Source organism: Lithobates pipiens, unplaced genomic scaffold, assembly GCF_037356315.1.
Source record: "Lithobates pipiens isolate NorthernLeopardFrog02 unplaced genomic scaffold, aLitPip1_a1.2 Scaffold_18, whole genome shotgun sequence".
Lineage (NCBI taxonomy): Eukaryota > Metazoa > Chordata > Amphibia > Anura > Ranidae > Lithobates > Lithobates pipiens.
In genome coordinates this window covers 578,856,639-578,883,358 of record NW_027507758.1, presented here as the reverse complement: position 1 = coordinate 578,883,358, position 26,720 = coordinate 578,856,639, and the positions used below count along the sequence as shown (strand labels likewise).

Below are 26,720 nucleotides of genomic sequence, written 5' to 3'. Positions count from 1 at the left end.
AAGCCCACCACCAGGCAAACTTGCAGCAGATACATTAGTTTTGCCTTGGAGAGGTCTTTTTGACCTTTTCTCTCCCCCTGGTATGCAACATGTTCTGGAGTTGGTCTCAGGTTAAGTTCTTTTAAGATTCAATTTTAATGGAGTTAAAGGGATAGGGGGCTTAACCTACGGACATCTGTATACAGCAAAATAGAGAGCAGTTGAGCATGCCCAAGGGTTCCATGGTGTAATGGTTAGCACTCTGGACTTTGAATCCAGTGATCCGAGATCAAATCTCGGTGGAACCTTCATCAGAGTCTCATTGCAGATTTCATCTTGGAATTTCAATTTGTTTCTTACGGCCACAAAGGCCAGTGACAGCAGAAGTTGTTGCTAACGTGGCTGGTTGTGAAAATAGTGAGCGTAGCCAGCCACCCAGATGTGCTAATCACAGATCATTTGTTATCTCCTAAAGGCCACTACCAGGCAAACCTGCAGCAGATACATTAGTTTTGACTTGGAGAGGTCTTTTTGACCTTTTCTCTCCCCCTGGTATGCAACATGTTCTGGAGTTGGTCTCAGGTTAAGTTCTTTTAAGATTCAAATGTAATGGAGTTAAAGGGATAGGGGGCTTAACCTACGGACATATGTATCCAGCAAAATAGAGAGCAGTTGAGCATGCCCCAAGGGTTCCATGGTGTAATGGTTAGCACTCTGGACTTTGAATCCAGCGATCCGAGTTCGAATCTCGGTGGGACCTTCTTTAGAGGCTCATTGCAGATTTCATCTTGGAATTTCAATTTGTGTCTTACGGCTACAAAGGCCAATGACAGCAGAAGTTGTTGCTAATGTGGCTAGTTGTGAAAATTGTGAGCGTAGCCAGCTGCCCAGGTCCAGCCAATTGCCAAAGCATACTGATGACACAGAGAGCTGTATTTAAAAAGAATATCTGCAACCCTAAGTACTTTTACCAGGAACAGGAGGAAGAAGCTAAGTTGTCTTTTTTGCTCAGATTTAGCAAAACATGACAATTAGGGAAATTCATCTTCTAGCCATTCCTCTCAACTCCATCTTTGTCAAAGTTTTCTGTTCAAAGACAAGTTTTCAAGTTCAGAGGATATGGATGCTTCACGCCACCTGTGGAATTTAACACTGGTGTATCTATTTCTCCCAGTTTCTTGCATCTTCAAAGTTCTCAACAGGCCTCATCTCTACTCTTCCACAGTGATTGCCAGCATCCCATTTTGGCCCCAAAGGCCTTGATTTCCTGTTCTCCCATTACTCACTCCAGAAACTCCAATTATGCTTGCACCATCTCTAGACCTCCTCCATCATAAACAGTTTCTGAACTCTTGTCCTGCAAAGAATACATCTGCGGGCCAGCAGTTTTGAAAGGCGTAGGCCAGCGAGCCCAGTGTGCTAATCACAGATCATTTGTTCTCTCCTAAAGCCCACCACCAGGCAAACTTGCAGCAGATACATTAGTTTTGCCTTGGAGAGGTCTTTTTGACCTTTTCTCTCCCCCTGGTATGCAACATGTTCTGGAGTTGGTCTCAGGTTAAGTTCTTTTAAGATTCAATTTTAATGGAGTTAAAGGGATAGGGGGCTTAACCTACGGACATATGTATACAGCAAAATAGAGAGCAGTTGAGCATGCCCAAGGGTTCCATGGTGTAATGGTTAGCACTCTGGACTTTGAATCCAGTGATCCGAGATCAAATCTCGGTGGAACCTTCATCAGAGTCTCATTGCAGATTTCATCTTGGAATTTCAATTTGTTTCTTACGGCCACAAAGGCCAGTGACAGCAGAAGTTGTTGCTAACGTGGCTGGTTGTGAAAATAGTGAGCGTAGCCAGCCACCCAGATGTGCTAATCACAGATCATTTGTTATCTCCTAAAGGCCACTACCAGGCAAACCTGCAGCAGATACATTAGTTTTGACTTGGAGAGGTCTTTTTGACCTTTTCTCTCCCCCTGGTATGCAACATGTTCTGGAGTTGGTCTCAGGTTAAGTTCTTTTAAGATTCAAATGTAATGGAGTTAAAGGGATAGGGGGCTTAACCTACGGACATATGTATCCAGCAAAATAGAGAGCAGTTGAGCATGCCCCAAGGGTTCCATGGTGTAATGGTTAGCACTCTGGACTTTGAATCCAGCGATCCGAGTTTGAATCTCGGTGGGACCTTCTTTAGAGGCTCATTGCAGATTTCATCTTGGAATTTCAATTTGTGTCTTACGGCTACAAAGGCCAATGACAGCAGAAGTTGTTGCTAATGTGGCTAGTTGTGAAAATTGTGAGCGTAGCCAGCTGCCCAGGTCCAGCCAATTGCCAAAGCATACTGATGACACAGAGAGCTTTATTTAAAAAGAATATCTGCAACCCTAAGTACTTTTACCAGGAACAGGAGGAAGAAGCTAAGTTGTCTTTTTTGCTCAGATTTAGCAAAACATGACAATTAGGGAAATTCATCTTCTAGCCATTCCTCTCAACTCCATCTTTGTCAAAGTTTTCTGTCCAAAGACAAGTTTTCAAGTTCAGAGGATATGGATGCTTCACGCCACCTGTGGAATTTAACACTGGTGTATCTATTTCTCCCAGTTTCTTGCATCTTCAAAGTTCTCAACAGGCCTCATCTCTACTCTTCCACAGTGATTGCCAGCATCCCATTTTGGCCCCAAAGGCCTTGATTTCCTGTTCTCCCATTACTCACTCCAGAAACTCCAATTATGCTTGCACCATCTCTAGACCTCCTCCATCATAAACAGTTCCTGAACTCTTGTCCTGCAAAGAATACATCTGCGGGCCAGCAGTTTTGAAAGGCGTAGGCCAGCGAGCCCAGTGTGCTAATCACAGATCATTTGTTATCTCCTAAAGGCCACTACCAGGCAAACCTGCAGCAGATACATTAGTTTTGACTTGGAGAGGTCTTTTTGACCTTTTCTCTCCCCCTGGTATGCAACATGTTCTGGAGTTGGTCTCAGGTTAAGTTCTTTTAAGATTCAAATGTAATGGAGTTAAAGGGATAGGGGGCTTAACCTACGGACATATGTATCCAGCAAAATAGAGAGCAGTTGAGCATGCCCCAAGGGTTCCATGGTGTAATGGTTAGCACTCTGGACTTTGAATCCAGCGATCCGAGTTCGAATCTCGGTGGGACCTTCTTTAGAGGCTCATTGCAGATTTCATCTTGGAATTTCAATTTGTGTCTTACGGCTACAAAGGCCAATGACAGCAGAAGTTGTTGCTAATGTGGCTAGTTGTGAAAATTGTGAGCGTAGCCAGCTGCCCAGGTCCAGCCAATTGCCAAAGCATACTGATGACACAGAGAGCTGTATTTAAAAAGAATATCTGCAACCCTAAGTACTTTTACCAGGAACAGGAGGAAGAAGCTAAGTTGTCTTTTTTGCTCAGATTTAGCAAAACATGACAATTAGGGAAATTCATCTTCTAGCCATTCCTCTCAACTCCATCTTTGTCAAAGTTTTCTGTCCAAAGACAAGTTTTCAAGTTCAGAGGATATGGATGCTTCACGCCACCTGTGGAATTTAACACTGGTGTATCTATTTCTCCCAGTTTCTTGCATCTTCAAAGTTCTCAACAGGCCTCATCTCTACTCTTCCACAGTGATTGCCAGCATCCCATTTTGGCCCCAAAGGCCTTGATTTCCTGTTCTCCCATTACTCACTCCAGAAACTCCAATTATGCTTGCACCATCTCTAGACCTCCTCCATCATAAACAGTTTCTGAACTCTTGTCCTGCAAAGAATACATCTGCGGGCCAGCAGTTTTGAAAGGCGTAGGCCAGCGAGCCCAGTGTGCTAATCACAGATCATTTGTTCTCTCCTAAAGCCCACCACCAGGCAAACTTGCAGCAGATACATTAGTTTTGCCTTGGAGAGGTCTTTTTGACCTTTTCTCTCCCCCTGGTATGCAACATGTTCTGGAGTTGGTCTCAGGTTAAGTTCTTTTAAGATTCAATTTTAATGGAGTTAAAGGGATAGGGGGCTTAACCTAAGGACATATGTATACAGCAAAATAGAGAGCAGTTGAGCATGCCCAAGGGTTCCATGGTGTAATGGTTAGCACTCTGGACTTTGAATCCAGTGATCCGAGATCAAATCTCGGTGGAACCTTCATCAGAGTCTCATTGCAGATTTCATCTTGGAATTTCAATTTGTTTCTTACGGCCACAAAGGCCAGTGACAGCAGAAGTTGTTGCTAACGTGGCTGGTTGTGAAAATAGTGAGCGTAGCCAGCCACCCAGATGTGCTAATCACAGATCATTTGTTATCTCCTAAAGGCCACTACCAGGCAAACCTGCAGCAGATACATTAGTTTTGACTTGGAGAGGTCTTTTTGACCTTTTCTCTCCCCCTGGTATGCAACATGTTCTGGAGTTGGTCTCAGGTTAAGTTCTTTTAAGATTCAAATGTAATGGAGTTAAAGGGATAGGGGGCTTAACCTACGGACATATGTATCCAGCAAAATAGAGAGCAGTTGAGCATGCCCCAAGGGTTCCATGGTGTAATGGTTAGCACTCTGGACTTTGAATCCAGCGATCCGAGTTCGAATCTCGGTGGGACCTTCTTTAGAGGCTCATTGCAGATTTCATCTTGGAATTTCAATTTGTGTCTTACGGCTACAAAGGCCAATGACAGCAGAAGTTGTTGCTAATGTGGCTAGTTGTGAAAATTGTGAGCGTAGCCAGCTGCCCAGGTCCAGCCAATTGCCAAAGCATACTGATGACACAGAGAGCTGTATTTAAAAAGAATATCTGCAACCCTAAGTACTTTTACCAGGAACAGGAGGAAGAAGCTAAGTTGTCTTTTTTGCTCAGATTTAGCAAAACATGACAATTAGGGAAATTCATCTTCTAGCCATTCCTCTCAACTCCATCTTTGTCAAAGTTTTCTGTTCAAAGACAAGTTTTCAAGTTCAGAGGATATGGATGCTTCACGCCACCTGTGGAATTTAACACTGGTGTATCTATTTCTCCCAGTTTCTTGCATCTTCAAAGTTCTCAACAGGCCTCATCTCTACTCTTCCACAGTGATTGCCAGCATCCCATTTTGGCCCCAAAGGCCTTGATTTCCTGTTCTCCCATTACTCACTCCAGAAACTCCAATTATGCTTGCACCATCTCTAGACCTCCTCCATCATAAACAGTTTCTGAACTCTTGTCCTGCAAAGAATACATCTGCGGGCCAGCAGTTTTGAAAGGCGTAGGCCAGCGAGCCCAGTGTGCTAATCACAGATCATTTGTTCTCTCCTAAAGCCCACCACCAGGCAAACTTGCAGCAGATACATTAGTTTTGCCTTGGAGAGGTCTTTTTGACCTTTTCTCTCCCCCTGGTATGCAACATGTTCTGGAGTTGGTCTCAGGTTAAGTTCTTTTAAGATTCAATTTTAATGGAGTTAAAGGGATAGGGGGCTTAACCTAAGGACATATGTATACAGCAAAATAGAGAGCAGTTGAGCATGCCCAAGGGTTCCATGGTGTAATGGTTAGCACTCTGGACTTTGAATCCAGTGATCCGAGATCAAATCTCGGTGGAACCTTCATCAGAGTCTCATTGCAGATTTCATCTTGGAATTTCAATTTGTTTCTTACGACCACAAAGGCCAGTGACAGCAGAAGTTGTTGCTAACGTGGCTGGTTGTGAAAATAGTGAGCGTAGCCAGCCACCCAGATGTGCTAATCACAGATCATTTGTTATCTCCTAAAGGCCACTACCAGGCAAACCTGCAGCAGATACATTAGTTTTGACTTGGAGAGGTCTTTTTGACCTTTTCTCTCCCCCTGGTATGCAACATGTTCTGGAGTTGGTCTCAGGTTAAGTTCTTTTAAGATTCAAATGTAATGGAGTTAAAGGGATAGGGGGCTTAACCTACGGACATATGTATCCAGCAAAATAGAGAGCAGTTGAGCATGCCCCAAGGGTTCCATGGTGTAATGGTTAGCACTCTGGACTTTGAATCCAGCGATCCGAGTTTGAATCTCGGTGGGACCTTCTTTAGAGGCTCATTGCAGATTTCATCTTGGAATTTCAATTTGTGTCTTACGGCTACAAAGGCCAATGACAGCAGAAGTTGTTGCTAATGTGGCTAGTTGTGAAAATTGTGAGCGTAGCCAGCTGCCCAGGTCCAGCCAATTGCCAAAGCATACTGATGACACAGAGAGCTGTATTTAAAAAGAATATCTGCAACCCTAAGTACTTTTACCAGGAACAGGAGGAAGAAGCTAAGTTGTCTTTTTTGCTCAGATTTAGCAAAACATGACAATTAGGGAAATTCATCTTCTAGCCATTCCTCTCAACTCCATCTTTGTCAAAGTTTTCTGTTCAAAGACAAGTTTTCAAGTTCAGAGGATATGGATGCTTCACGCCACCTGTGGAATTTAACACTGGTGTATCTATTTCTCCCAGTTTCTTGCATCTTCAAAGTTCTCAACAGGCCTCATCTCTACTCTTCCACAGTGATTGCCAGCATCCCATTTTGGCCCCAAAGGCCTTGATTTCCTGTTCTCCCATTACTCACTCCAGAAACTCCAATTATGCTTGCACCATCTCTAGACCTCCTCCATCATAAACAGTTTCTGAACTCTTGTCCTGCAAAGAATACATCTGCGGGCCAGCAGTTTTGAAAGGCGTAGGCCAGCGAGCCCAGTGTGCTAATCACAGATCATTTGTTCTCTCCTAAAGCCCACCACCAGGCAAACTTGCAGCAGATACATTAGTTTTGCCTTGGAGAGGTCTTTTTGACCTTTTCTCTCCCCCTGGTATGCAACATGTTCTGGAGTTGGTCTCAGGTTAAGTTCTTTTAAGATTCAATTTTAATGGAGTTAAAGGGATAGGGGGCTTAACCTACGGACATATGTATACAGCAAAATAGAGAGCAGTTGAGCATGCCCAAGGGTTCCATGGTGTAATGGTTAGCACTCTGGACTTTGAATCCAGTGATCCGAGATCAAATCTCGGTGGAACCTTCATCAGAGTCTCATTGCAGATTTCATCTTGGAATTTCAATTTGTTTCTTACGGCCACAAAGGCCAGTGACAGCAGAAGTTGTTGCTAACGTGGCTGGTTGTGAAAATAGTGAGCGTAGCCAGCCACCCAGATGTGCTAATCACAGATCATTTGTTATCTCCTAAAGGCCACTACCAGGCAAACCTGCAGCAGATACATTAGTTTTGACTTGGAGAGGTCTTTTTGACCTTTTCTCTCCCCCTGGTATGCAACATGTTCTGGAGTTGGTCTCAGGTTAAGTTCTTTTAAGATTCAAATGTAATGGAGTTAAAGGGATAGGGGGCTTAACCTACGGACATATGTATCCAGCAAAATAGAGAGCAGTTGAGCATGCCCCAAGGGTTCCATGGTGTAATGGTTAGCACTCTGGACTTTGAATCCAGCGATCCGAGTTTGAATCTCGGTGGGACCTTCTTTAGAGGCTCATTGCAGATTTCATCTTGGAATTTCAATTTGTGTCTTACGGCTACAAAGGCCAATGACAGCAGAAGTTGTTGCTAATGTGGCTAGTTGTGAAAATTGTGAGCGTAGCCAGCTGCCCAGGTCCAGCCAATTGCCAAAGCATACTGATGACACAGAGAGCTGTATTTAAAAAGAATATCTGCAACCCTAAGTACTTTTACCAGGAACAGGAGGAAGAAGCTAAGTTGTCTTTTTTGCTCAGATTTAGCAAAACATGACAATTAGGGAAATTCATCTTCTAGCCATTCCTCTCAACTCCATCTTTGTCAAAGTTTTCTGTCCAAAGACAAGTTTTCAAGTTCAGAGGATATGGATGCTTCACGCCACCTGTGGAATTTAACACTGGTGTATCTATTTCTCCCAGTTTCTTGCATCTTCAAAGTTCTCAACAGGCCTCATCTCTACTCTTCCACAGTGATTGCCAGCATCCCATTTTGGCCCCAAAGGCCTTGATTTCCTGTTCTCCCATTACTCACTCCAGAAACTCCAATTATGCTTGCACCATCTCTAGACCTCCTCCATCATAAACAGTTCCTGAACTCTTGTCCTGCAAAGAATACATCTGCGGGCCAGCAGTTTTGAAAGGCGTAGGCCAGCGAGCCCAGTGTGCTAATCACAGATCATTTGTTATCTCCTAAAGGCCACTACCAGGCAAACCTGCAGCAGATACATTAGTTTTGACTTGGAGAGGTCTTTTTGACCTTTTCTCTCCCCCTGGTATGCAACATGTTCTGGAGTTGGTCTCAGGTTAAGTTCTTTTAAGATTCAAATGTAATGGAGTTAAAGGGATAGGGGGCTTAACCTACGGACATATGTATCCAGCAAAATAGAGAGCAGTTGAGCATGCCCCAAGGGTTCCATGGTGTAATGGTTAGCACTCTGGACTTTGAATCCAGCGATCCGAGTTCGAATCTCGGTGGGACCTTCTTTAGAGGCTCATTGCAGATTTCATCTTGGAATTTCAATTTGTGTCTTACGGCTACAAAGGCCAATGACAGCAGAAGTTGTTGCTAATGTGGCTAGTTGTGAAAATTGTGAGCGTAGCCAGCTGCCCAGGTCCAGCCAATTGCCAAAGCATACTGATGACACAGAGAGCTGTATTTAAAAAGAATATCTGCAACCCTAAGTACTTTTACCAGGAACAGGAGGAAGAAGCTAAGTTGTCTTTTTTGCTCAGATTTAGCAAAACATGACAATTAGGGAAATTCATCTTCTAGCCATTCCTCTCAACTCCATCTTTGTCAAAGTTTTCTGTCCAAAGACAAGTTTTCAAGTTCAGAGGATATGGATGCTTCACACCACCTGTGGAATTTAACACTGGTGTATCTATTTCTCCCAGTTTCTTGCATCTTCAAAGTTCTCAACAGGCCTCATCTCTACTCTTCCACAGTGATTGCCAGCATCCCATTTTGGCCCCAAAGGCCTTGATTTCCTGTTCTCCCATTACTCACTCCAGAAACTCCAATTATGCTTGCACCATCTCTAGACCTCCTCCATCATAAACAGTTTCTGAACTCTTGTCCTGCAAAGAATACATCTGCGGGCCAGCAGTTTTGAAAGGCGTAGGCCAGCGAGCCCAGTGTGCTAATCACAGATCATTTGTTCTCTCCTAAAGCCCACCACCAGGCAAACTTGCAGCAGATACATTAGTTTTGCCTTGGAGAGGTCTTTTTGACCTTTTCTCTCCCCCTGGTATGCAACATGTTCTGGAGTTGGTCTCAGGTTAAGTTCTTTTAAGATTCAATTTTAATGGAGTTAAAGGGATAGGGGGCTTAACCTAAGGACATATGTATACAGCAAAATAGAGAGCAGTTGAGCATGCCCAAGGGTTCCATGGTGTAATGGTTAGCACTCTGGACTTTGAATCCAGTGATCCGAGATCAAATCTCGGTGGAACCTTCATCAGAGTCTCATTGCAGATTTCATCTTGGAATTTCAATTTGTTTCTTACGGCCACAAAGGCCAGTGACAGCAGAAGTTGTTGCTAACGTGGCTGGTTGTGAAAATAGTGAGCGTAGCCAGCCACCCAGATGTGCTAATCACAGATCATTTGTTATCTCCTAAAGGCCACTACCAGGCAAACCTGCAGCAGATACATTAGTTTTGACTTGGAGAGGTCTTTTTGACCTTTTCTCTCCCCCTGGTATGCAACATGTTCTGGAGTTGGTCTCAGGTTAAGTTCTTTTAAGATTCAAATGTAATGGAGTTAAAGGGATAGGGGGCTTAACCTACGGACATATGTATCCAGCAAAATAGAGAGCAGTTGAGCATGCCCCAAGGGTTCCATGGTGTAATGGTTAGCACTCTGGACTTTGAATCCAGCGATCCGAGTTCGAATCTCGGTGGGACCTTCTTTAGAGGCTCATTGCAGATTTCATCTTGGAATTTCAATTTGTGTCTTACGGCTACAAAGGCCAATGACAGCAGAAGTTGTTGCTAATGTGGCTAGTTGTGAAAATTGTGAGCGTAGCCAGCTGCCCAGGTCCAGCCAATTGCCAAAGCATACTGATGACACAGAGAGCTGTATTTAAAAAGAATATCTGCAACCCTAAGTACTTTTACCAGGAACAGGAGGAAGAAGCTAAGTTGTCTTTTTTGCTCAGATTTAGCAAAACATGACAATTAGGGAAATTCATCTTCTAGCCATTCCTCTCAACTCCATCTTTGTCAAAGTTTTCTGTTCAAAGACAAGTTTTCAAGTTCAGAGGATATGGATGCTTCACGCCACCTGTGGAATTTAACACTGGTGTATCTATTTCTCCCAGTTTCTTGCATCTTCAAAGTTCTCAACAGGCCTCATCTCTACTCTTCCACAGTGATTGCCAGCATCCCATTTTGGCCCCAAAGGCCTTGATTTCCTGTTCTCCCATTACTCACTCCAGAAACTCCAATTATGCTTGCACCATCTCTAGACCTCCTCCATCATAAACAGTTTCTGAACTCTTGCCCTGCAAAGAATACATCTGCGGGCCAGCAGTTTTGAAAGGCGTAGGCCAGCGAGCCCAGTGTGCTAATCACAGATCATTTGTTCTCTCCTAAAGCCCACCACCAGGCAAACTTGCAGCAGATACATTAGTTTTGCCTTGGAGAGGTCTTTTTGACCTTTTCTCTCCCCCTGGTATGCAACATGTTCTGGAGTTGGTCTCAGGTTAAGTTCTTTTAAGATTCAATTTTAATGGAGTTAAAGGGATAGGGGGCTTAACCTAAGGACATATGTATACAGCAAAATAGAGAGCAGTTGAGCATGCCCAAGGGTTCCATGGTGTAATGGTTAGCACTCTGGACTTTGAATCCAGTGATCCGAGATCAAATCTCGGTGGAACCTTCATCAGAGTCTCATTGCAGATTTCATCTTGGAATTTCAATTTGTTTCTTACGACCACAAAGGCCAGTGACAGCAGAAGTTGTTGCTAACGTGGCTGGTTGTGAAAATAGTGAGCGTAGCCAGCCACCCAGATGTGCTAATCACAGATCATTTGTTATCTCCTAAAGGCCACTACCAGGCAAACCTGCAGCAGATACATTAGTTTTGACTTGGAGAGGTCTTTTTGACCTTTTCTCTCCCCCTGGTATGCAACATGTTCTGGAGTTGGTCTCAGGTTAAGTTCTTTTAAGATTCAAATGTAATGGAGTTAAAGGGATAGGGGGCTTAACCTACGGACATATGTATCCAGCAAAATAGAGAGCAGTTGAGCATGCCCCAAGGGTTCCATGGTGTAATGGTTAGCACTCTGGACTTTGAATCCAGCGATCCGAGTTCGAATCTCGGTGGGACCTTCTTTAGAGGCTCATTGCAGATTTCATCTTGGAATTTCAATTTGTGTCTTACGGCTACAAAGGCCAATGACAGCAGAAGTTGTTGCTAATGTGGCTAGTTGTGAAAATTGTGAGCGTAGCCAGCTGCCCAGGTCCAGCCAATTGCCAAAGCATACTGATGACACAGAGAGCTGTATTTAAAAAGAATATCTGCAACCCTAAGTACTTTTACCAGGAACAGGAGGAAGAAGCTAAGTTGTCTTTTTTGCTCAGATTTAGCAAAACATGACAATTAGGGAAATTCATCTTCTAGCCATTCCTCTCAACTCCATCTTTGTCAAAGTTTTCTGTCCAAAGACAAGTTTTCAAGTTCAGAGGATATGGATGCTTCACGCCACCTGTGGAATTTAACACTGGTGTATCTATTTCTCCCAGTTTCTTGCATCTTCAAAGTTCTCAACAGGCCTCATCTCTACTCTTCCACAGTGATTGCCAGCATCCCATTTTGGCCCCAAAGGCCTTGATTTCCTGTTCTCCCATTACTCACTCCAGAAACTCCAATTATGCTTGCACCATCTCTAGACCTCCTCCATCATAAACAGTTCCTGAACTCTTGTCCTGCAAAGAATACATCTGCGGGCCAGCAGTTTTGAAAGGCGTAGGCCAGCGAGCCCAGTGTGCTAATCACAGATCATTTGTTCTCTCCTAAAGCCCACCACCAGGCAAACTTGCAGCAGATACATTAGTTTTGCCTTGGAGAGGTCTTTTTGACCTTTTCTCTCCCCCTGGTATGCAACATGTTCTGGAGTTGGTCTCAGGTTAAGTTCTTTTAAGATTCAATTTTAATGGAGTTAAAGGGATAGGGGGCTTAACCTACGGACATATGTATACAGCAAAATAGAGAGCAGTTGAGCATGCCCAAGGGTTCCATGGTGTAATGGTTAGCACTCTGGACTTTGAATCCAGTGATCCGAGATCAAATCTCGGTGGAACCTTCATCAGAGTCTCATTGCAGATTTCATCTTGGAATTTCAATTTGTTTCTTACGGCCACAAAGGCCAGTGACAGCAGAAGTTGTTGCTAACGTGGCTGGTTGTGAAAATAGTGAGCGTAGCCAGCCACCCAGATGTGCTAATCACAGATCATTTGTTATCTCCTAAAGGCCACTACCAGGCAAACCTGCAGCAGATACATTAGTTTTGACTTGGAGAGGTCTTTTTGACCTTTTCTCTCCCCCTGGTATGCAACATGTTCTGGAGTTGGTCTCAGGTTAAGTTCTTTTAAGATTCAAATGTAATGGAGTTAAAGGGATAGGGGGCTTAACCTACGGACATATGTATCCAGCAAAATAGAGAGCAGTTGAGCATGCCCCAAGGGTTCCTTGGTGTAATGGTTAGCACTCTGGACTTTGAATCCAGCGATCCGAGTTCGAATCTCGGTGGGACCTTCTTTAGAGGCTCATTGCAGATTTCATCTTGGAATTTCAATTTGTGTCTTACGGCTACAAAGGCCAATGACAGCAGAAGTTGTTGCTAATGTGGCTAGTTGTGAAAATTGTGAGCGTAGCCAGCTGCCCAGGTCCAGCCAATTGCCAAAGCATACTGATGACACAGAGAGCTGTATTTAAAAAGAATATCTGCAACCCTAAGTACTTTTACCAGGAACAGGAGGAAGAAGCTAAGTTGTCTTTTTTGCTCAGATTTAGCAAAACATGACAATTAGGGAAATTCATCTTCTAGCCATTCCTCTCAACTCCATCTTTTCAAAGTTTTCTGTCCAAAGACAAGTTTTCAAGTTCAGAGGATATGGATGCTTCATGCCACCTGTGGAATTTAACACTGGTGTATCTATTTCTCCCAGTTTCTTGCATCTTCAAAGTTCTCAACAGGCCTCATCTCTACTCTTCCACAGTGATTGCCAGCATCCCATTTTGGCCCCAAAGGCCTTGATTTCCTGTTCTCCCATTACTCACTCCAGAAACTCCAATTATGCTTGCACCATCTCTAGACCTCCTCCATCATAAACAGTTTCTGAACTCTTGTCCTGCAAAGAATACATCTGCGGGCCAGCAGTTTTGAAAGGCGTAGGCCAGCGAGCCCAGTGTGCTAATCACAGATCATTTGTTCTCTCCTAAAGCCCACCACCAGGCAAACTTGCAGCAGATACATTAGTTTTGCCTTGGAGAGGTCTTTTTGACCTTTTCTCTCCCCCTGGTATGCAACATGTTCTGGAGTTGGTCTCAGGTTAAGTTCTTTTAAGATTCAATTTTAATGGAGTTAAAGGGATAGGGGGCTTAACCTACGGACATCTGTATACAGCAAAATAGAGAGCAGTTGAGCATGCCCAAGGGTTCCATGGTGTAATGGTTAGCACTCTGGACTTTGAATCCAGTGATCCGAGATCAAATCTCGGTGGAACCTTCATCAGAGTCTCATTGCAGATTTCATCTTGGAATTTCAATTTGTTTCTTACGGCCACAAAGGCCAGTGACAGCAGAAGTTGTTGCTAACGTGGCTGGTTGTGAAAATAGTGAGCGTAGCCAGCCACCCAGATGTGCTAATCACAGATCATTTGTTATCTCCTAAAGGCCACTACCAGGCAAACCTGCAGCAGATACATTAGTTTTGACTTGGAGAGGTCTTTTTGACCTTTTCTCTCCCCCTGGTATGCAACATGTTCTGGAGTTGGTCTCAGGTTAAGTTCTTTTAAGATTCAAATGTAATGGAGTTAAAGGGATAGGGGGCTTAACCTACGGACATATGTATCCAGCAAAATAGAGAGCAGTTGAGCATGCCCCAAGGGTTCCATGGTGTAATGGTTAGCACTCTGGACTTTGAATCCAGCGATCCGAGTTCGAATCTCGGTGGGACCTTCTTTAGAGGCTCATTGCAGATTTCATCTTGGAATTTCAATTTGTGTCTTACGGCTACAAAGGCCAATGACAGCAGAAGTTGTTGCTAATGTGGCTAGTTGTGAAAATTGTGAGCGTAGCCAGCTGCCCAGGTCCAGCCAATTGCCAAAGCATACTGATGACACAGAGAGCTGTATTTAAAAAGAATATCTGCAACCCTAAGTACTTTTACCAGGAACAGGAGGAAGAAGCTAAATTGTCTTTTTTGCTCAGATTTAGCAAAACATGACAATTAGGGAAATTCATCTTCTAGCCATTCCTCTCAACTCCATCTTTGTCAAAGTTTTCTGTTCAAAGACAAGTTTTCAAGTTCAGAGGATATGGATGCTTCACGCCACCTGTGGAATTTAACACTGGTGTATCTATTTCTCCCAGTTTCTTGCATCTTCAAAGTTCTCAACAGGCCTCATCTCTACTCTTCCACAGTGATTGCCAGCATCCCATTTTGGCCCCAAAGGCCTTGATTTCCTGTTCTCCCATTACTCACTCCAGAAACTCCAATTATGCTTGCACCATCTCTAGACCTCCTCCATCATAAACAGTTTCTGAACTCTTGTCCTGCAAAGAATACATCTGCGGGCCAGCAGTTTTGAAAGGCGTAGGCCAGCGAGCCCAGTGTGCTAATCACAGATCATTTGTTCTCTCCTAAAGCCCACCACCAGGCAAACTTGCAGCAGATACATTAGTTTTGCCTTGGAGAGGTCTTTTTGACCTTTTCTCTCCCCCTGGTATGCAACATGTTCTGGAGTTGGTCTCAGGTTAAGTTCTTTTAAGATTCAATTTTAATGGAGTTAAAGGGATAGGGGGCTTAACCTAAGGACATATGTATACAGCAAAATAGAGAGCAGTTGAGCATGCCCAAGGGTTCCATGGTGTAATGGTTAGCACTCTGGACTTTGAATCCAGTGATCCGAGATCAAATCTCGGTGGAACCTTCATCAGAGTCTCATTGCAGATTTCATCTTGGAATTTCAATTTGTTTCTTACGGCCACAAAGGCCAGTGACAGCAGAAGTTGTTGCTAACGTGGCTGGTTGTGAAAATAGTGAGCGTAGCCAGCCACCCAGATGTGCTAATCACAGATCATTTGTTATCTCCTAAAGGCCACTACCAGGCAAACCTGCAGCAGATACATTAGTTTTGACTTGGAGAGGTCTTTTTGACCTTTTCTCTCCCCCTGGTATGCAACATGTTCTGGAGTTGGTCTCAGGTTAAGTTCTTTTAAGATTCAAATGTAATGGAGTTAAAGGGATAGGGGGCTTAACCTACGGACATATGTATCCAGCAAAATAGAGAGCAGTTGAGCATGCCCCAAGGGTTCCATGGTGTAATGGTTAGCACTCTGGACTTTGAATCCAGCGATCCGAGTTCGAATCTCGGTGGGACCTTCTTTAGAGGCTCATTGCAGATTTCATCTTGGAATTTCAATTTGTGTCTTACGGCTACAAAGGCCAATGACAGCAGAAGTTGTTGCTAATGTGGCTAGTTGTGAAAATTGTGAGCGTAGCCAGCTGCCCAGGTCCAGCCAATTGCCAAAGCATACTGATGACACAGAGAGCTGTATTTAAAAAGAATATCTGCAACCCTAAGTACTTTTACCAGGAACAGGAGGAAGAAGCTAAGTTGTCTTTTTTGCTCAGATTTAGCAAAACATGACAATTAGGGAAATTCATCTTCTAGCCATTCCTCTCAACTCCATCTTTGTCAAAGTTTTCTGTCCAAAGACAAGTTTTCAAGTTCAGAGGATATGGATGCTTCACGCCACCTGTGGAATTTAACACTGGTGTATCTATTTCTCCCAGTTTCTTGCATCTTCAAAGTTCTCAACAGGCCTCATCTCTACTCTTCCACAGTGATTGCCAGCATCCCATTTTGGCCCCAAAGGCCTTGATTTCCTGTTCTCCCATTACTCACTCCAGAAACTCCAATTATGCTTGCACCATCTCTAGACCTCCTCCATCATAAACAGTTCCTGAACTCTTGTCCTGCAAAGAATACATCTGCGGGCCAGCAGTTTTGAAAGGCGTAGGCCAGCGAGCCCAGTGTGCTAATCACAGATCATTTGTTCTCTCCTAAAGCCCACCACCAGGCAAACTTGCAGCAGATACATTAGTTTTGCCTTGGAGAGGTCTTTTTGACCTTTTCTCTCCCCCTGGTATGCAACATGTTCTGGAGTTGGTCTCAGGTTAAGTTCTTTTAAGATTCAATTTTAATGGAGTTAAAGGGATAGGGGGCTTAACCTACGGACATATGTATACAGCAAAATAGAGAGCAGTTGAGCATGCCCAAGGGTTCCATGGTGTAATGGTTAGCACTCTGGACTTTGAATCCAGTGATCCGAGATCAAATCTCGGTGGAACCTTCATCAGAGTCTCATTGCAGATTTCATCTTGGAATTTCAATTTGTTTCTTACGGCCACAAAGGCCAGTGACAGCAGAAGTTGTTGCTAACGTGGCTGGTTGTGAAAATAGTGAGCGTAGCCAGCCACCCAGATGTGCTAATCACAGATCATTTGTTATCTCCTAAAGGCCACTACCAGGCAAACCTGCAGCAGATACATTAGTTTTGACTTGGAGAGGTCTTTTTGACCTTTTCTCTCCCCCTGGTATGCAACATGTTCTGGAGTTGGTCTCAGGTTAAGTTCTTTTAAGATTCAAATGTAATGGAGTTAAAGGGATAGGGGGCTTAACCTACGGACATATGTATCCAGCAAAATAGAGATCAGTTGAGCATGCCCCAAGGGTTCCTTGGTGTAATGGTTAGCACTCTGGACTTTGAATCCAGCGATCCGAGTTCGAATCTCGGTGGGACCTTCTTTAGAGGCTCATTGCAGATTTCATCTTGGAATTTCAATTTGTGTCTTACGGCTACAAAGGCCAATGACAGCAGAAGTTGTTGCTAATGTGGCTAGTTGTGAAAATTGTGAGCGTAGCCAGCTGCCCAGGTCCAGCAAATTGCCAAAGCATACTGATGACACAGAGAGCTGTATTTAAAAAGAATATCTGCAACCCTAAGTACTTTTACCAGGAACAGGAGGAAGAAGCTAAGTTGTCTTTTTTGCTCAGATTTAGCAAAACATGACAATTAGGGAAATTCATCTTCTAGCCATTCCTCTCAACTCCATCTTTGTCAAAGTTTTCTGTCCAAAGACAAGTTTTCAAGTTCAGAGGATATGGATGCTTCACGCCACCTGTGGAATTTAACACTGGTGTATCTATTTCTCCCAGTTTCTTGCATCTTCAAAGTTCTCAACAGGCCTCATCTCTACTCTTCCACAGTGATTGCCAGCATCCCATTTTGGCCCCAAAGGCCTTGATTTCCTGTTCTCCCATTACTCACTCCAGAAACTCCAATTATGCTTGCACCATCTCTAGACCTCCTCCATCATAAACAGTTCCTGAACTCTTGTCCTGCAAAGAATACATCTGCGGGCCAGCAGTTTTGAAAGGCGTAGGCCAGCGAGCCCAGTGTGCTAATCACAGATCATTTGTTCTCTCCTAAAGCCCACCACCAGGCAAACTTGCAGCAGATACATTAGTTTTGCCTTGGAGAGGTCTTTTTGACCTTTTCTCTCCCCCTGGTATGCAACATGTTCTGGAGTTGGTCTCAGGTTAAGTTCTTTTAAGATTCAATTTTAATGGAGTTAAAGGGATAGGGGGCTTAACCTACGGACATCTGTATACAGCAAAATAGAGAGCAGTGGAGCATGCCCAAGGGTTCCATGGTGTAATGGTTAGCACTCTGGACTTTGAATCCAGTGATCCGAGATCAAATCTTGGTGGAACCTTCATCAGAGTCTCATTGCAGATTTCATCTTGGAATTTCAATTTGTTTCTTACGGCCACAAAGGCCAGTGACAGCAGAAGTTGTTGCTAACGTGGCTGGTTGTGAAAATAGTGAGCGTAGCCAGCCACCCAGATGTGCTAATCACAGATCATTTGTTATCTCCTAAAGGCCACTACCAGGCAAACCTGCAGCAGATACATTAGTTTTGACTTGGAGAGGTCTTTTTGACCTTTTCTCTCCCCCTGGTATGCAACATGTTCTGGAGTTGGTCTCAGGTTAAGTTCTTTTAAGATTCAAATGTAATGGAGTTAAAGGGATAGGGGGCTTAACCTACGGACATATGTATCCAGCAAAATAGAGAGCAGTTGAGCATGCCCCAAGGGTTCCTTGGTGTAATGGTTAGCACTCTGGACTTTGAATCCAGCGATCCGAGTTCGAATCTCGGTGGGACCTTCTTTAGAGGCTCATTGCAGATTTCATCTTGGAATTTCAATTTGTGTCTTACGGCTACAAAGGCCAATGACAGCAGAAGTTGTTGCTAATGTGGCTAGTTGTGAAAATTGTGAGCGTAGCCAGCTGCCCAGGTCCAGCCAATTGCCAAAGCATACTGATGACACAGAGAGCTGTATTTAAAAAGAATATCTGCAACCCTAAGTACTTTTACCAGGAACAGGAGGAAGAAGCTAAGTTGTCTTTTTTGCTCAGATTTAGCAAAACATGACAATTAGGGAAATTCATCTTCTAGCCATTCCTCTCAACTCCATCTTTGTCAAAGTTTTCTGTCCAAAGACAAGTTTTCAAGTTCAGAGGATATGGATGCTTCACGCCACCTGTGGAATTTAACACTGGTGTATCTATTTCTCCCAGTTTCTTGCATCTTCAAAGTTCTCAACAGGCCTCATCTCTACTCTTCCACAGTGATTGCCAGCATCCCATTTTGGCCCCAAAGGCCTTGATTTCCTGTTCTCCCATTACTCACTCCAGAAACTCCAATTATGCTTGCACCATCTCTAGACCTCCTCCATCATAAACAGTTCCTGAACTCTTGTCCTGCAAAGAATACATCTGCGGGCCAGCAGTTTTGAAAGGCGTAGGCCAGCGAGCCCAGTGTGCTAATCACAGATCATTTGTTCTCTCCTAAAGCCCACCACCAGGCAAACTTGCAGCAGATACATTAGTTTTGCCTTGGAGAGGTCTTTTTGACCTTTTCTCTCCCCCTGGTATGCAACATGTTCTGGAGTTGGTCTCAGGTTAAGTTCTTTTAAGATTCAATTTTAATGGAGTTAAAGGGATAGGGGGCTTAACCTACGGACATATGTATACAGCAAAATAGAGAGCAGTTGAGCATGCCCAAGGGTTCCATGGTGTAATGGTTAGCACTCTGGACTTTGAATCCAGTGATCCGAGATCAAATCTCGGTGGAACCTTCATCAGAGTATCATTGCAGATTTCATCTTGGAATTTCAATTTGTTTCTTACGGCCACAAAGGCCAGTGACAGCAGAAGTTGTTGCTAACGTGGCTGGTTGTGAAAATAGTGAGCGTAGCCAGCCACCCAGATGTGCTAATCACAGATCATTTGTTATCTCCTAAAGGCCACTACCAGGCAAACCTGCAGCAGATACATTAGTTTTGACTTGGAGAGGTCTTTTTGACCTTTTCTCTCCCCCTGGTATGCAACATGTTCTGGAGTTGGTCTCAGGTTAAGTTCTTTTAAGATTCAAATGTAATGGAGTTAAAGGGATAGGGGGCTTAACCTACGGACATATGTATCCAGCAAAATAGAGATCAGTTGAGCATGCCCCAAGGGTTCCTTGGTGTAATGGTTAGCACTCTGGACTTTGAATCCAGCGATCCGAGTTCGAATCTCGGTGGGACCTTCTTTAGAGGCTCATTGCAGATTTCATCTTGGAATTTCAATTTGTGTCTTACGGCTACAAAGGCCAATGACAGCAGAAGTTGTTGCTAATGTGGCTAGTTGTGAAAATTGTGAGCGTAGCCAGCTGCCCAGGTCCAGCAAATTGCCAAAGCATACTGATGACACAGAGAGCTGTAAAGAATATCTGCAACCCTAAGTACTTTTACCAGGAACAGGAGGAAGAAGCTAAGTTGTCTTTTTTGCTCAGATTTAGCAAAACATGACAATTAGGGAAATTCATCTTCTAGCCATTCCTCTCAACTCCATCTTTGTCAAAGTTTTCTGTCCAAAGACAAGTTTTCAAGTTCAGAGGATATGGATGCTTCACGCCACCTGTGGAATTTAACACTGGTGTATCTATTTCTCCCAGTTTCTTGCATCTTCAAAGTTCTCAACAGGCCTCATCTCTACTCTTCCACAGTGATTGCCAGCATCCCATTTTGGCCCCAAAGGCCTTGATTTCCTGTTCTCCCATTACTCACTCCAGAAACTCCAATTATGCTTGCACCATCTCTAGACCTCCTCCATCATAAACAGTTCCTGAACTCTTGTCCTGCAAAGAATACATCTGCGGGCCAGCAGTTTTGAAAGGCGTAGGCCAGCGAGCCCAGTGTGCTAATCACAGATCATTTGTTCTCTCCTAAAGCCCACCACCAGGCAAACTTGCAGCAGATACATTAGTTTTGCCTTGGAGAGGTCTTTTTGACCTTTTCTCTCCCCCTGGTATGCAACATGTTCTGGAGTTGGTCTCAGGTTAAGTTCTTTTAAGATTCAATTTTAATGGAGTTAAAGGGATAGGGGGCTTAACCTACGGACATCTGTATACAGCAAAATAGAGAGCAGTTGAGCATGCCCAAGGGTTCCATGGTGTAATGGTTAGCACTCTGGACTTTGAATCCAGTGATCCGAGATCAAATCTTGGTGGAACCTTCATCAGAGTCTCATTGCAGATTTCATCTTGGAATTTCAATTTGTTTCTTACGGCCACAAAGGCCAGTGACAGCAGAAGTTGTTGCTAACGTGGCTGGTTGTGAAAATAGTGAGCGTAGCCAGCCACCCAGATGTGCTAATCACAGATCATTTGTTATCTCCTAAAGGCCACTACCAGGCAAACCTGCAGCAGATACATTAGTTTTGACTTGGAGAGGTCTTTTTGACCTTTTCTCTCCCCCTGGTATGCAACATGTTCTGGAGTTGGTCTCAGGTTAAGTTCTTTTAAGATTCAAATGTAATGGAGTTAAAGGGATAGGGGGCTTAACCTACGGACATATGTATCCAGCAAAATAGAGAGCAGTTGAGCATGCCCCAAGGGTTCCATGGTGTAATGGTTAGCACTCTGGACTTTGAATCCAGCGATCCGAGTTCGAATCTCGGTGGGACCTTCTTTAGAGGCTCATTGCAGATTTCATCTTGGAATTTCAATTTGTGTCTTACGGCTACAAAGGCCAATGACAGCAGAAGTTGTTGCTAATGTGGCTAGTTGTGAAAATTGTGAGCGTAGCCAGCTGCCCAGGTCCAGCCAATTGCCAAAGCATACTGATGACACAGAGAGCTGTATTTAAAAAGAATATCTGCAACCCTAAGTACTTTTACCAGGAACAGGAGGAAGAAGCTAAGTTGTCTTTTTTGCTCAGATTTAGCAAAACATGACAATTAGGGAAATTCATCTTCTAGCCATTCCTCTCAACTCCATCTTTGTCAAAGTTTTCTGTCCAAAGACAAGTTTTCAAGTTCAGAGGATATGGATGCTTCACGCCACCTGTGGAATTTAACACTGGTGTATCTATTTCTCCCAGTTTCTTGCATCTTCAAAGTTCTCAACAGGCCTCATCTCTACTCTTCCACAGTGATTGCCAGCATCCCATTTTGGCCCCAAAGGCCTTGATTTCCTGTTCTCCCATTACTCACTCCAGAAACTCCAATTATGCTTGCACCATCTCTAGACCTCCTCCATCATAAACAGTTTCTGAACTCTTGTCCTGCAAAGAATACATCTGCGGGCCAGCAGTTTTGAAAGGCGTAGGCCAGCGAGCCCAGTGTGCTAATCACAGATCATTTGTTCTCTCCTAAAGCCCACCACCAGGCAAACTTGCAGCAGATACATTAGTTTTGCCTTGGAGAGGTCTTTTTGACCTTTTCTCTCCCCCTGGTATGCAACATGTTCTGGAGTTGGTCTCAGGTTAAGTTCTTTTAAGATTCAATTTTAATGGAGTTAAAGGGATAGGGGGCTTAACCTACGGACATATGTATCCAGCAAAATAGAGATCAGTTGAGCATGCCCCAAGGGTTCCTTGGTGTAATGGTTAGCACTCTGGACTTTGAATCCAGCGATCCGAGTTCGAATCTCGGTGGGACCTTCTTTAGAGGCTCATTGCAGATTTCATCTTGGAATTTCAATTTGTGTCTTACGGCTACAAAGGCCAATGACAGCAGAAGTTGTTGCTAATGTGGCTAGTTGTGAAAATTGTGAGCGTAGCCAGCTGCCCAGGTCCAGCAAATTGCCAAAGCATACTGATGACACAGAGAGCTGTATTTAAAAAGAATATCTGCAACCCTAAGTACTTTTACCAGGAACAGGAGGAAGAAGCTAAGTTGTCTTTTTTGCTCAGATTTAGCAAAACATGACAATTAGGGAAATTCATCTTCTAGCCATTCCTCTCAACTCCATCTTTGTCAAAGTTTTCTGTCCAAAGACAAGTTTTCAAGTTCAGAGGATATGGATGCTTCACGCCACCTGTGGAATTTAACACTGGTGTATCTATTTCTCCCAGTTTCTTGCATCTTCAAAGTTCTCAACAGGCCTCATCTCTACTCTTCCACAGTGATTGCCAGCATCCCATTTTGGCCCCAAAGGCCTTGATTTCCTGTTCTCCCATTACTCACTCCAGAAACTCCAATTATGCTTGCACCATCTCTAGACCTCCTCCATCATAAACAGTTCCTGAACTCTTGTCCTGCAAAGAATACATCTGCGGGCCAGCAGTTTTGAAAGGCGTAGGCCAGCGAGCCCAGTGTGCTAATCACAGATCATTTGTTCTCTCCTAAAGCCCACCACCAGGCAAACTTGCAGCAGATACATTAGTTTTGCCTTGGAGAGGTCTTTTTGACCTTTTCTCTCCCCCTGGTATGCAACATGTTCTGGAGTTGGTCTCAGGTTAAGTTCTTTTAAGATTCAATTTTAATGGAGTTAAAGGGATAGGGGGCTTAACCTACGGACATATGTATACAGCAAAATAGAGAGCAGTTGAGCATGCCCAAGGGTTCCATGGTGTAATGGTTAGCACTCTGGACTTTGAATCCAGTGATCCGAGATCAAATCTCGGTGGAACCTTCATCAGAGTCTCATTGCAGATTTCATCTTGGAATTTCAATTTGTTTCTTACGGCCACAAAGGCCAGTGACAGCAGAAGTTGTTGCTAACGTGGCTGGTTGTGAAAATAGTGAGCGTAGCCAGCCACCCAGATGTGCTAATCACAGATCATTTGTTATCTCCTAAAGGCCACTACCAGGCAAACCTGCAGCAGATACATTAGTTTTGACTTGGAGAGGTCTTTTTGACCTTTTCTCTCCCCCTGGTATGCAACATGTTCTGGAGTTGGTCTCAGGTTAAGTTCTTTTAAGATTCAAATGTAATGGAGTTAAAGGGATAGGGGGCTTAACCTACGGACATATGTATCCAGCAAAATAGAGAGCAGTTGAGCATGCCCCAAGGGTTCCTTGGTGTAATGGTTAGCACTCTGGACTTTGAATCCAGCGATCCGAGTTCGAATCTCGGTGGGACCTTCTTTAGAGGCTCATTGCAGATTTCATCTTGGAATTTCAATTTGTGTCTTACGGCTACAAAGGCCAATGACAGCAGAAGTTGTTGCTAATGTGGCTAGTTGTGAAAATTGTGAGCGTAGCCAGCTGCCCAGGTCCAGCCAATTGCCAAAGCATACTGATGACACAGAGAGCTGTATTTAAAAAGAATATCTGCAACCCTAAGTACTTTTACCAGGAACAGGAGGAAGAAGCTAAGTTGTCTTTTTTGCTCAGATTTAGCAAAACATGACAATTAGGGAAATTCATCTTCTAGCCATTCCTCTCAACTCCATCTTTGTCAAAGTTTTCTGTCCAAAGACAAGTTTTCAAGTTCAGAGGATATGGATGCTTCACGCCACCTGTGGAATTTAACACTGGTGTATCTATTTCTCCCAGTTTCTTGCATCTTCAAAGTTCTCAACAGGCCTCATCTCTACTCTTCCACAGTGATTGCCAGCATCCCATTTTGGCCCCAAAGGCCTTGATTTCCTGTTCTCCCATTACTCACTCCAGAAACTCCAATTATGCTTGCACCATCTCTAGACCTCCTCCATCATAAACAGTTTCTGAACTCTTGTCCTGCAAAGAATACATCTGCGGGCCAGCAGTTTTGAAAGGCGTAGGCCAGCGAGCCCAGTGTGCTAATCACAGATCATTTGTTCTCTCCTAAAGCCCACCACCAGGCAAACTTGCAGCAGATACATTAGTTTTGCCTTGGAGAGGTCTTTTTGACCTTTTCTCTCCCCCTGGTATGCAACATGTTCTGGAGTTGGTCTCAGGTTAAGTTCTTTTAAGATTCAATTTTAATGGAGTTAAAGGGATAGGGGGCTTAACCTACGGACATCTGTATACAGCAAAATAGAGAGCAGTTGAGCATGCCCAAGGGTTCTATGGTGTAATGGTTAGCACTCTGGACTTTGAATCCAGTGATCCGAGATCAAATCTCGGTGGAACCTTCATCAGAGTCTCATTGCAGATTTCATCTTGGAATTTCAATTTGTTTCTTACGGCCACAAAGGCCAGTGACAGCAGAAGTTGTTGCTAACGTGGCTGGTTGTGAAAATAGTGAGCGTAGCCAGCCACCCAGATGTGCTAATCACAGATCATTTGTTATCTCCTAAAGGCCACTACCAGGCAAACCTGCAGCAGATACATTAGTTTTGACTTGGAGAGGTCTTTTTGACCTTTTCTCTCCCCCTGGTATGCAACATGTTCTGGAGTTGGTCTCAGGTTAAGTTCTTTTAAGATTCAAATGTAATGGAGTTAAAGGGATAGGGGGCTTAACCTACGGACAAATGTATCCAGCAAAATAGAGAGCAGTTGAGCATGCCCCAAGGGTTCCATGGTGTAATGGTTAGCACTCTGGACTTTGAATCCAGCGATCCGAGTTCGAATCTCGGTGGGACCTTCTTTAGAGGCTCATTGCAGATTTCATCTTGGAATTTCAATTTGTGTCTTACGGCTACAAAGGCCAATGACAGCAGAAGTTGTTGCTAATGTGGCTAGTTGTGAAAATTGTGAGCGTAGCCAGCTGCCCAGGTCCAGCCAATTGCCAAAGCATACTGATGACACAGAGAGCTGTATTTAAAAAGAATATCTGCAACCCTAAGTACTTTTACCAGGAACAGGAGGAAGAAGCTAAGTTGTCTTTTTTGCTCAGATTTAGCAAAACATGACAATTAGGGAAATTCATCTTCTAGCCATTCCTCTCAACTCCATCTTTGTCAAAGTTTTCTGTCCAAAGACAAGTTTTCAAGTTCAGAGGATATGGATGCTTCACGCCACCTGTGGAATTTAACACTGGTGTATCTATTTCTCCCAGTTTCTTGCATCTTCAAAGTTCTCAACAGGCCTCATCTCTACTCTTCCACAGTGATTGCCAGCATCCCATTTTGGCCCCAAAGGCCTTGATTTCCTGTTCTCCCATTACTCACTCCAGAAACTCCAATTATGCTTGCACCATCTCTAGACCTCCTCCATCATAAACAGTTCCTGAACTCTTGTCCTGCAAAGAATACATCTGCGGGCCAGCAGTTTTGAAAGGCGTAGGCCAGCGAGCCCAGTGTGCTAATCACAGATCATTTGTTCTCTCCTAAAGCCCACCACCAGGCAAACTTGCAGCAGATACATTAGTTTTGCCTTGGAGAGGTCTTTTTGACCTTTTCTCTCCCCCTGGTATGCAACATGTTCTGGAGTTGGTCTCAGGTTAAGTTCTTTTAAGATTCAATTTTAATGGAGTTAAAGGGATAGGGGGCTTAACCTACGGACATATGTATACAGCAAAATAGAGAGCAGTTGAGCATGCCCAAGGGTTCCATGGTGTAATGGTTAGCACTCTGGACTTTGAATCCAGTGATCCGAGATCAAATCTCGGTGGAACCTTCATCAGAGTCTCATTGCAGATTTCATCTTGGAATTTCAATTTGTTTCTTACGGCCACAAAGGCCAGTGACAGCAGAAGTTGTTGCTAACGTGGCTGGTTGTGAAAATAGTGAGCGTAGCCAGCCACCCAGATGTGCTAATCACAGATCATTTGTTATCTCCTAAAGGCCACTACCAGGCAAACCTGCAGCAGATACATTAGTTTTGACTTGGAGAGGTCTTTTTGACCTTTTCTCTCCCCCTGGTATGCAACATGTTCTGGAGTTGGTCTCAGGTTAAGTTCTTTTAAGATTCAAATGTAATGGAGTTAAAGGGATAGGGGGCTTAACCTACGGACAAATGTATCCAGCAAAATAGAGAGCAGTTGAGCATGCCCCAAGGGTTCCATGGTGTAATGGTTAGCACTCTGGACTTTGAATCCAGCGCTCCGAGTTCGAATCTCGGTGGGACCTTCTTTAGAGGCTCATTGCAGATTTCATCTTGGAATTTCAATTTGTGTCTTACGGCTACAAAGGCCAATGACAGCAGAAGTTGTTGCTAATGTGGCTAGTTGTGAAAATTGTGAGCGTAGCCAGCTGCCCAGGTCCAGCCAATTGCCAAAGCATACTGATGACACAGAGAGCTGTATTTAAAAAGAATATCTGCAACCCTAAGTACTTTTACCAGGAACAGGAGGAAGAAGCTAAGTTGTCTTTTTTG

At 43.9% G+C, this 26,720-nt stretch overlaps 29 non-coding genes across 29 annotated transcripts; all 29 read left to right on the top strand.

Moving 5' to 3' along the window:
* The first annotated feature begins 215 nt into the window (after positions 1–215).
* Positions 216–287, top strand: TRNAQ-UUG (transfer RNA glutamine (anticodon UUG)). Its single transcript has one exon. It is a non-coding gene; the product is annotated as a tRNA-Gln (tRNA).
* Positions 288–667: 380 nt separating this feature from the next.
* On the top strand, positions 668–739 carry TRNAQ-UUG (transfer RNA glutamine (anticodon UUG)). The gene has a single exon. It is a non-coding gene; the product is annotated as a tRNA-Gln (tRNA).
* Positions 740–1,641: 902 nt separating this feature from the next.
* On the top strand, positions 1,642–1,713 carry TRNAQ-UUG (transfer RNA glutamine (anticodon UUG)). The gene has a single exon. It is a non-coding gene; the product is annotated as a tRNA-Gln (tRNA).
* Positions 1,714–2,093: 380 nt separating this feature from the next.
* Positions 2,094–2,165, top strand: TRNAQ-UUG (transfer RNA glutamine (anticodon UUG)). The gene has a single exon. It is a non-coding gene; the product is annotated as a tRNA-Gln (tRNA).
* A 903-nt stretch (positions 2,166–3,068) lies between these two features.
* On the top strand, positions 3,069–3,140 carry TRNAQ-UUG (transfer RNA glutamine (anticodon UUG)). Its single transcript has one exon. It is a non-coding gene; the product is annotated as a tRNA-Gln (tRNA).
* Positions 3,141–4,042: 902 nt separating this feature from the next.
* TRNAQ-UUG (transfer RNA glutamine (anticodon UUG)) lies at positions 4,043–4,114 on the top strand. Its single transcript has one exon. It is a non-coding gene; the product is annotated as a tRNA-Gln (tRNA).
* Positions 4,115–4,494: 380 nt separating this feature from the next.
* On the top strand, positions 4,495–4,566 carry TRNAQ-UUG (transfer RNA glutamine (anticodon UUG)). The gene has a single exon. It is a non-coding gene; the product is annotated as a tRNA-Gln (tRNA).
* A 902-nt stretch (positions 4,567–5,468) lies between these two features.
* On the top strand, positions 5,469–5,540 carry TRNAQ-UUG (transfer RNA glutamine (anticodon UUG)). Its single transcript has one exon. It is a non-coding gene; the product is annotated as a tRNA-Gln (tRNA).
* A 380-nt stretch (positions 5,541–5,920) lies between these two features.
* TRNAQ-UUG (transfer RNA glutamine (anticodon UUG)) lies at positions 5,921–5,992 on the top strand. Its single transcript has one exon. It is a non-coding gene; the product is annotated as a tRNA-Gln (tRNA).
* Positions 5,993–6,894: 902 nt separating this feature from the next.
* TRNAQ-UUG (transfer RNA glutamine (anticodon UUG)) lies at positions 6,895–6,966 on the top strand. The gene has a single exon. It is a non-coding gene; the product is annotated as a tRNA-Gln (tRNA).
* A 380-nt stretch (positions 6,967–7,346) lies between these two features.
* TRNAQ-UUG (transfer RNA glutamine (anticodon UUG)) lies at positions 7,347–7,418 on the top strand. The gene has a single exon. It is a non-coding gene; the product is annotated as a tRNA-Gln (tRNA).
* Positions 7,419–8,321: 903 nt separating this feature from the next.
* TRNAQ-UUG (transfer RNA glutamine (anticodon UUG)) lies at positions 8,322–8,393 on the top strand. The gene has a single exon. It is a non-coding gene; the product is annotated as a tRNA-Gln (tRNA).
* Positions 8,394–9,295: 902 nt separating this feature from the next.
* Positions 9,296–9,367, top strand: TRNAQ-UUG (transfer RNA glutamine (anticodon UUG)). Its single transcript has one exon. It is a non-coding gene; the product is annotated as a tRNA-Gln (tRNA).
* A 380-nt stretch (positions 9,368–9,747) lies between these two features.
* Positions 9,748–9,819, top strand: TRNAQ-UUG (transfer RNA glutamine (anticodon UUG)). The gene has a single exon. It is a non-coding gene; the product is annotated as a tRNA-Gln (tRNA).
* A 902-nt stretch (positions 9,820–10,721) lies between these two features.
* Positions 10,722–10,793, top strand: TRNAQ-UUG (transfer RNA glutamine (anticodon UUG)). Its single transcript has one exon. It is a non-coding gene; the product is annotated as a tRNA-Gln (tRNA).
* A 380-nt stretch (positions 10,794–11,173) lies between these two features.
* On the top strand, positions 11,174–11,245 carry TRNAQ-UUG (transfer RNA glutamine (anticodon UUG)). The gene has a single exon. It is a non-coding gene; the product is annotated as a tRNA-Gln (tRNA).
* Positions 11,246–12,147: 902 nt separating this feature from the next.
* TRNAQ-UUG (transfer RNA glutamine (anticodon UUG)) lies at positions 12,148–12,219 on the top strand. Its single transcript has one exon. It is a non-coding gene; the product is annotated as a tRNA-Gln (tRNA).
* Positions 12,220–13,572: 1,353 nt separating this feature from the next.
* TRNAQ-UUG (transfer RNA glutamine (anticodon UUG)) lies at positions 13,573–13,644 on the top strand. The gene has a single exon. It is a non-coding gene; the product is annotated as a tRNA-Gln (tRNA).
* Positions 13,645–14,024: 380 nt separating this feature from the next.
* Positions 14,025–14,096, top strand: TRNAQ-UUG (transfer RNA glutamine (anticodon UUG)). Its single transcript has one exon. It is a non-coding gene; the product is annotated as a tRNA-Gln (tRNA).
* A 902-nt stretch (positions 14,097–14,998) lies between these two features.
* TRNAQ-UUG (transfer RNA glutamine (anticodon UUG)) lies at positions 14,999–15,070 on the top strand. Its single transcript has one exon. It is a non-coding gene; the product is annotated as a tRNA-Gln (tRNA).
* A 380-nt stretch (positions 15,071–15,450) lies between these two features.
* Positions 15,451–15,522, top strand: TRNAQ-UUG (transfer RNA glutamine (anticodon UUG)). The gene has a single exon. It is a non-coding gene; the product is annotated as a tRNA-Gln (tRNA).
* A 902-nt stretch (positions 15,523–16,424) lies between these two features.
* TRNAQ-UUG (transfer RNA glutamine (anticodon UUG)) lies at positions 16,425–16,496 on the top strand. The gene has a single exon. It is a non-coding gene; the product is annotated as a tRNA-Gln (tRNA).
* Positions 16,497–19,276: 2,780 nt separating this feature from the next.
* TRNAQ-UUG (transfer RNA glutamine (anticodon UUG)) lies at positions 19,277–19,348 on the top strand. The gene has a single exon. It is a non-coding gene; the product is annotated as a tRNA-Gln (tRNA).
* Positions 19,349–21,148: 1,800 nt separating this feature from the next.
* TRNAQ-UUG (transfer RNA glutamine (anticodon UUG)) lies at positions 21,149–21,220 on the top strand. The gene has a single exon. It is a non-coding gene; the product is annotated as a tRNA-Gln (tRNA).
* Positions 21,221–23,097: 1,877 nt separating this feature from the next.
* Positions 23,098–23,169, top strand: TRNAQ-UUG (transfer RNA glutamine (anticodon UUG)). The gene has a single exon. It is a non-coding gene; the product is annotated as a tRNA-Gln (tRNA).
* Positions 23,170–24,523: 1,354 nt separating this feature from the next.
* TRNAQ-UUG (transfer RNA glutamine (anticodon UUG)) lies at positions 24,524–24,595 on the top strand. Its single transcript has one exon. It is a non-coding gene; the product is annotated as a tRNA-Gln (tRNA).
* A 380-nt stretch (positions 24,596–24,975) lies between these two features.
* TRNAQ-UUG (transfer RNA glutamine (anticodon UUG)) lies at positions 24,976–25,047 on the top strand. The gene has a single exon. It is a non-coding gene; the product is annotated as a tRNA-Gln (tRNA).
* A 902-nt stretch (positions 25,048–25,949) lies between these two features.
* TRNAQ-UUG (transfer RNA glutamine (anticodon UUG)) lies at positions 25,950–26,021 on the top strand. The gene has a single exon. It is a non-coding gene; the product is annotated as a tRNA-Gln (tRNA).
* Positions 26,022–26,401: 380 nt separating this feature from the next.
* On the top strand, positions 26,402–26,473 carry TRNAQ-UUG (transfer RNA glutamine (anticodon UUG)). The gene has a single exon. It is a non-coding gene; the product is annotated as a tRNA-Gln (tRNA).
* The last annotated feature ends 247 nt before the right edge of the window (positions 26,474–26,720 follow it).